The sequence below is a fragment of the Dipodomys ordii genome, unplaced genomic scaffold (genome assembly GCF_000151885.1).
Source record: "Dipodomys ordii isolate 6190 unplaced genomic scaffold, Dord_2.0 Scaffold7, whole genome shotgun sequence".
Taxonomy (NCBI): domain Eukaryota; kingdom Metazoa; phylum Chordata; class Mammalia; order Rodentia; family Heteromyidae; genus Dipodomys; species Dipodomys ordii.
In genome coordinates, this window is record NW_012267223.1 from 11,308,587 (window position 1) to 11,316,287 (window position 7,701).

Genomic DNA, 7,701 nt, shown 5'->3' on the forward strand with positions numbered 1-7,701 from the left:
CAGTCCCCCCCCCGGCCCCCTCCAAGGAACAGCCAGTAGGAAATCCATCTTCTTTAAGTGTCCATTCCGACCTTTGCACCAACAAATTACAAGTGTCACCAACCCAGAATAGGCCGTGAGTCTCCTGGGGGGGAGGGGGGGTTCCTCTGCCAACATGGGTCCACTTAGCCCCTGAGCTGGCCTGGGGGGGTGCTGGCTGGTTCATTTTCCTTTACTGTGTGTCTCCTGTAATCCCCCAGACATGCCACCCCCCCCACCATCAGTGCCAGGTTCCTCTCCCTGAATCCATCAAACTCCTGCTGTGTGACCTCATTGCTGGTTTCCGAGGCGACCAGAGGCCTGTGATGTCACTCGGGAGCCTTCAGGTGAGCGGAGGAGACGAGCACGTGCCACTGGGGGAAGGAACAGAGACCTCGCTTTAAAAAAATTATTTTTGTGCCATCATTCCTCCTAAAAATTGGTGTGTGTGGGGGCAGGTCTCATGCCAGCAGCTTGGAGAGGGGCAGGTGCAGCTAGAGCGGGCAGCACGACCCCCCAGAGCCCCTCCCTCAAATATCGATGCAGCCCCTCTTCTAGTTGAACACCTAGGAAGCCACAGCGTCACAGAGGGAGGGGTGACCTCGCCCCCAGAGCGCCATTTTCTTCCTCCTGCCCCATACCTTCCAAAAGGCAGGACCGGAAGCCCTCAGTCCCCATCCCCACTCATCTGCACCTCTGCCCAGCTCATTCAATTCCCCAGCTGTAGCCCAAATCAGACTTTGGAGCTGTGTGTGTGTGTGTGTGTGTGTGTGTGTGTGTGTGTGTGTGTGTGTGTGTGTGTGCGTGCACTTTGGGGCTTTGATGTAGGGCCTTGTGCTCTCATTTGACTTTTGGCTCAAGGCTGATGCTCTACCACTGGAGCCATAGCACCACTTGCAGCTTTTTTAAAAAAATATTAATTTACTTTATTGTTATTATAGGGGTGGTAATATAGAGGGGTTACATGTACATGCATCAGGTAGTAAAGTACATTTCCTTTTGTACAGTGTCTTCTGTTCCCTCGCTCTCTCCCAGCCCCTCCCTCCCCTCTCCACCCACGAGTTGTATAGTTCACTTTCATCCCTGTCCAGTGAGCTCCACTGCTGCACTTTTTTACCCTTCTTCCCTCGAGTTCAGTACCCTCCCCACAACCTTTCCAAAGACATACACGTGAATACACTTCCAGCTTTTTACTGGTGATGTTGGAAAGAACAGTCTCCCAGACTCTCCTGCCTGAGCTGGCTTCCTGCAGACTGGACTGCAGTCCTCAGACCTCAGCCTCTTGAGAAGCTGGGATTATAGGCATGAGCCACTGGCGCCCAGCTCCAGAGAACAATGCCTGGAACTGCAGCTGAGGACCAGGTGACTGGGACTAAAGTGAGGACTGAAGAGTGGCCCCAAAAACCCCCCCGGGCCGGGGGCCTTTTTTTTTTGTTCCCTCCAGGTTTACCAAGAGGAGACAAAGGCTCCAGTCTGAAAACCCCCTACTTTCAATGAGTTTCAGGTAATTTACCCGTAGCCTGCCTGAATTATTTAGACAAATTAGGCACACTTGGACTTCAGGTGTCCCAATTACCTGGGCGATTTGCATGTTCATGTGTGGGGGAGGGGATGACCATTAGCTCCAAGCCAATTCCAGCCTCTGACTTGGGACTGAGAATCCCCAACTCCAGGGAAGGAGAGCAAGCAAGGGCTTGGAAATGAGCAGTTCAGAACCACAGCACGTAGCCGAGGAGCCTTCGTTGGATGGTCTTCAGGGTTGGGCTTTGCCTTAGTTTCTCCTTCTAAACCTTCCAGCAAAGCAAAGATAGCAGCTTAAGGATGGCTCCAAGGAGAGAGGAGAGAAGAGAGGGAAAAAATCAATGTTATTGATTGTTTAGATCTAAGGGAAAGAGGAGAAGAGCATTCCCACAATCCAGCCAGGAGGTGAAGAGTTAATCCTATAATCTACTCTGCCAGGAAGCCAGGCTGGTACTGGAGCTGTTTTCCATGCTAAGTGTGCATGCAGAATGCTTGATGCTGGGGGCAGGGGTGGGAAGTCTTGACCCATTTGTGAGTGCTCATGGTACGAAGGGCCTGCCCTTCAGCCATGGCAAATTCTACGGCATATGGGAACAAGCAATCTCCCATTTTCTTACTTGCTTTCTTTCTTGTGTTCCTGTAGTGGGAGTTGAACTCAGGGCCTAGGCACTGACCCTTAGTGTTTTTTGTTTTTGTTTTTGCTCAGGGCTGGTGCTCTACCGCTTGAGCCACAGCTCTACTGCTGGCTTTATGTTGATAAATTGCAGATAAAAGTTCTCAGAGACTCTCCTGCCCAGGATGGCTTTGCACCACAATCTTCAAATCTCAGCCTTTTGAGTAATTTGGATTACAGGCCTGAGCCACCAGTACCTGGCTTCCCCTTTTCAATTTCTTTTCTGTGTCCCCTCTCTCTCCCCTACTCCATCATAGCTCTTGCTGGATGTCGTGAGCTACCTGCTAATGTCTGGTGACCTTTGCAGAGTTGGACCAATTAAACTTAAGTGAAATGGCTTACCTTTGCAAAGCTGCACAGGCAAATTCCTCTGCTGTGTGGACTGTCCCAGCACAGCTCCCTGGCTGTGTGCTGGGCTCATCTGAGAATCTCCAGCTGTGGGGGCCTGAACTATGAACCCACAAAGGGAGTTAATGGGGATTAGGTGTGATGACATAGTTTTTAAAGTTCTCCAGGTGATTTAAATGTGTGACTAAGAGAACAGCTGAACTGGAGGGTTTAGAAGTCTTGAAATGCTCAATGGTGGGTCTCTGGTTTGACAATACTAAATACTATCTAAATACTCATGGGGTTTACCTTCCAGGCAAGCCACCCTCCTGAAGCACACTAACCATGTAAAGTTTTTGTAAGAGTACTAGAATGACTCTGTGTGTGTGTGTGTGTGTGTGTGTGTGTGCGCGCGCGCTGCTACTAGGGCTTGAACCCAGGGCTTCAAGCTCTCAGCTTTTTCACTCACTTTACCAGACCTCCAACTCAGATTTGGTGATGATTCTGGAGCTTTACTCTGCCTCATCTTGTGAAGCAGGTGCTTTACCACTTGAGCCACACATACTCCAGCTCCTTTTTGCTTTAGGATTTTTATTTTTATTTTTGTCTGGGTCAGCTTGATGTGCAATCCTCTTGCTCACAGTTCCTGCCTGGGGAAGTTGCAGGAACAGGGGGATTACAGACTTGCACCACTGCTCCCCAGCTTTTAATTAGTTGAAAATAGGTCTCAAGCTTTTGCCCAGGCTGGCCTTGAACTTCAATCTTTCCCCAAATACCTGGGATTACAGGCATGATACCTCAAGAGGCTGGGGGAGGGAGGGATGTTGGTGTGAGTATAGATTTGCATAGAATGAAGTCTGTACCGAACTTCTATATAGCTGAGGGAGAACAATATATTCCAGGTTTCCCAGGAATTGTGAAATTTTTTCTTCCTAGCCCTATGCCAGATGGGTGTCATCACCATTTTACGGATGAGGAGACAGCTCAGAGAGGACAAGTGATTCGTCCAGGATTACACAGCTGGAGACAATGGGAGGGCCCATGTTTCTGTGCATCTGGTCAGCAGAGACCAGACTGCCTTGGACCCAGACTATCTGGATGAGGACCCCGGTGGTGGTGAGGATCTGTGGAGGGAAGGCTGAGGTCCGCTCTCAGGCTATGGTTAAAAATCTCCCAGTCCTCAGTCTCTGTGTATGGGCCAATCACCTGCCTGGCTTTGCAATGCCTTATGGGAATGTGGCTAGAGGGACTGATGCTAAATGGTTGCTGTGATAAACTGTCCTTTGTGTCTCACCCACAGGCGCCCTTTCTTTTGCCAGCATGTGTGAAAGACTGGCTGATGTGCTAACTTACACTACCAGGGGTTGGGAATGTCTGGCCCTCCGGCCATAAGAGGCCCAACGAATCATTTGTCATGGGTCAAATGTGACCAGACAGGAACCACGCTTCCTGCCGGTTCACCAGCTGCTGCCCGAGGCTGTCAGCTTGTATTGATAATTTCCTATGTCCCCAGGAGTGGTGTTAGAAACACCCAAATGGCCTTTGGCAGGAAAAAGGTTCCGCACCCCTAATTAAAGGGTGGGAGCTCTACCTGACCCTGCCCAGCCTAAACTTAGAGCCTTAATCTAATCTCTTTCTCTGTAATACTTGTGCTTTGAGGAGATGGGTAAGCAGGAGATATTAAAACAAAGTACTCATTCTCCATCACTGACTGCTTTCCGCACTAGATAGGAAAGAGCATAGATTAGTTCCCTTTCTTTTTCTAGGAGATAAAGAAACGGCTGGAGTCGGTATCTATACCGGGAGTTGAAAGAAATAGGGCTGGGAGTGGAAGTACATGCCTGTAATCTCAACTACTCCAGAAGTACCTAGAGACCAGAAAGATCAAAGAGAGACAAAAAAAATTAGTGACGCTCTCATTCTCCACTGGCCCAGTGTGGTGGTACGTGGCTGAGGTCCTAGCTATGCAAAGAGGCGTCAGTAGGAAGACTGTGGTCAGAGGCCAGTTGCAGGCAAAAGCACAAGACCCTATCTGCAAACTAACTAAAGTAAAAAAAAAAAAAAGGCTAGGGGGTAGGTTCAAGGGGTAGAGAACCAGACAAACAAGTGTGAGCTCCTGAGTTTAAACCCAATATAATCAGAAAGAAAAAAAGTGAAAATATAAAACTTGGGCACTGTAAGCCCTGGGAAGGCTGGGTGACACAGGTACGGGACAGAATCAGCCAAGAGAAGGGAGGAGCCTGCCAGGCCTTCCCAGGGTGGACCTAACAGGCACCAAGATTGGCTTCTAGTTTCACTGGAGTCTAAGCTTGGCATTGGCTTCTTCCTCTCCTTTCTCCTCATTCTTGTTGGTTTTCTGAGATAGTCTTGTTATGTAGCCCAGGCTCCTGATCATCTGGCATCTGCCTCCCTGCCTTCCGACCTACTGCTGGGATTACAGATCGGAAACACTCAGCCCCACATTAGCTCCTCTTTTAATATCTTACACAATCCTGCTGATAGCAAGCAGCCTCCAGGTCTGGGTATGGGAATCTAGCTCCGCCTCCTTGGTACCCTAAATCCACCCACCCTGTGGGTGTCAGAAAAGCCCGTGGCCCCCTTTTGCCTACTTCACTTGCCAATTGGAGAGAAGTGATTTTCCCTTCGGATCTAATGTTAATGTTTTCCACGTTCTTGCTTTGAGACCAGTACTTGGAGAAGACCAGTGTGGCTCACCACTGGGCCTCTCCCTCGGTACCTTCCAAAGCCCACGTTAACACCGCTCATCACTGAAACCAACCGTCTTTACTAGCTAGGCTCCTTGTGGGAGGGAGGTTCCCTTTCAGCACTAATTACCTTCCTTGCTAATGAATGAGAATTTCACACGCAATAGTGATTTCTAGTAGCGGGTTCATTCTGTGTAATTTTCAGCTGTTAATTATTATTATTAAAATTATTAAAAATAACTACTCATTCGATGCCTAGAACTTTTCAAGCACTGTACAAAGTATCTCAGGTCTGCTCAACAACTCTAAAGGAGAAGCGTTCACTTGAAACCGAGGCTCCAGAGAGCTCGAGGGGTCTTGTTCACAGAGCTTGTAGGAGGCAGGAGTGGCAATGTGGGCCTCAAAGCTGAGTGTTTCCTGCAAGCTTTTGTAGAACAGCTTTACTGAGACAGAATACACATACTCCATAATTCTCCTGTTTAAAATATGCGATGCAATACTTTTTGGTAAATAAATGTAAACATTACACATTGTTAAGAGTAAATTAGACTTTGCCAGAAACCCAGCGTACATCCAGGTGCAAAGAACAAAGACAAGGTTTCTTGCCACCAAAGGGATGGGCAAGACCCTTCTCACAACAGAGAAGAGGTGCCGGCTATTGTCTTAGGTGACCTTTTTTTGTTTGTTTGTTTTTTGTTTATCATGGGTCTTGAACTCTGGACCTGGGTGCTGTCCCTCAGCTCTTCAGCTCAAGGCTAGCGCTCTACCACTTGAGCCACAGTGCCATTTCCCATTTCCTAGTGGTTAATTGGAGATAAGAGTCTCATGGACTTTCTCACCCAGGCTGCCTTTGGACTGTGATCCTCAGATCTCAGCCTCCTGAGTAGCTAGGATTACAGGCATGAACCACCGGTGCCTGGCTTTCAGGTGATCTTTTTATAATCTCTGAGATTTGGGGAATCTTGCTGCCTTATATGGTTATAGCAATCCCAAAGGAGAACCCTCTTAGGTTAGGGGGTAAATGATTACTAAATAGGCCTAGTGTTGCCTAGGGAAAGAGCATGCTAAGCTCTAGAGAGGAGGCTATTGGGCTAATACACTTGTTTACACTTCCATGGGCAGAGTAGTGCATGCCTGTAATCTCAGCTACTCAGGAGGCAGAGGTATGTAGTCTGAGAGCTACTGGGACAGAGGTGTAAGACCCTATCTGAAAAACAACTAAAAGCAACAAGATGAGTGGCCAGGCTCAAGTGATAGAGTGCTTGTCTACCAAATGAGAGGTCCTGAGTTCAATCCCTAGTACTTCAAAAAAAAAATGAAGAAAAGAAACGCTACAAGTTAGTTCTCATCCTTTATTCTCCCTACCAGTCCCAACCAACTACATTCTATAAGGTCTCTTTCTAAAGAAGACAACCCTTTTCTTCTGTTTTAAAGTATGTAGTATATTTCTATGAATTTACAAATTGCATTTTTGGGTTACTGAGAGTTGAATTGTTATTCAAACAACCCAGATGTCGTTTCCTCCTCCTCCTCCTCCTCCTCCTCCTCCTCCTCCTCCTTTTTTTTCTTCTTCTTCTTCCCAGAGACCCCTAAAAAGGGGAGAGGGCAGCTAGCTTGATTGCTCTACTTAGTAATTGGTCCAAGATGCAGATGTCTGATATGTGTTGAGGGAATGCTAGGAAAGCATGGACTCAAGCCATGCTTTTTGTTGTTGGTGGTGTTGGTCGTGGGGCTTGAACTCTGGGCCTGGGCACTGTCCCTCAGCTCTTCAGCACAAGGTGAGTGCTCTACCACTTGAGCCACAGCACCACTTCTGGTTTTCTTGTGATTTATTGGAGATAAGAGTCTTACAGACTTTCCTGCCCAGGCTGGCTTTGAACCACGATCCTCAGATCGCAGCCTCCTGAGTAGCTAGGATGTCAAGTCATGTATTTTATGAACAGAGAGACACAGCCAGACCTCTGGGGAAGCCCCTTATTCATCATCTTCATGTTGGCTCTGTGAGGAAGGAAGGCAGACTTGTCTGTGCATGGCTTTGCTGGCACTAGTCTGGGACATCTGATGAACATGCGTGTTTGTCCAAGTTCCTCAGAAAATTGGTCTGCAAAAAGAATTTCAAATGCTTGGATACTACAGAGACAGAGGGAGCCTGGTGGCCCAGGGAAGGGTGGGGTACAAGAAGGCCGACATCGCAGTGGAAAAGTGCTAAATAAATACATGGAACATTGTAAAATACATGCCGCACTCACCTCACCCAGGGGTGGTCAGACAGCCATTCCCAGTGCCGGAGGACTAAACCCATAGAGGACTGAATTTCTCAAATCTTCTGGTGGGCCACGTCCCTGTGGGCACTGCGGCCTGGCGCAGCTTGGGGGAAAGCCCTTGGGCACAGGAGGGCAGATGCCAGCAGCTGGAGTCTGGCCAGTCCACAGAAAGCAAGCCTAAGCAGGGGTGCGG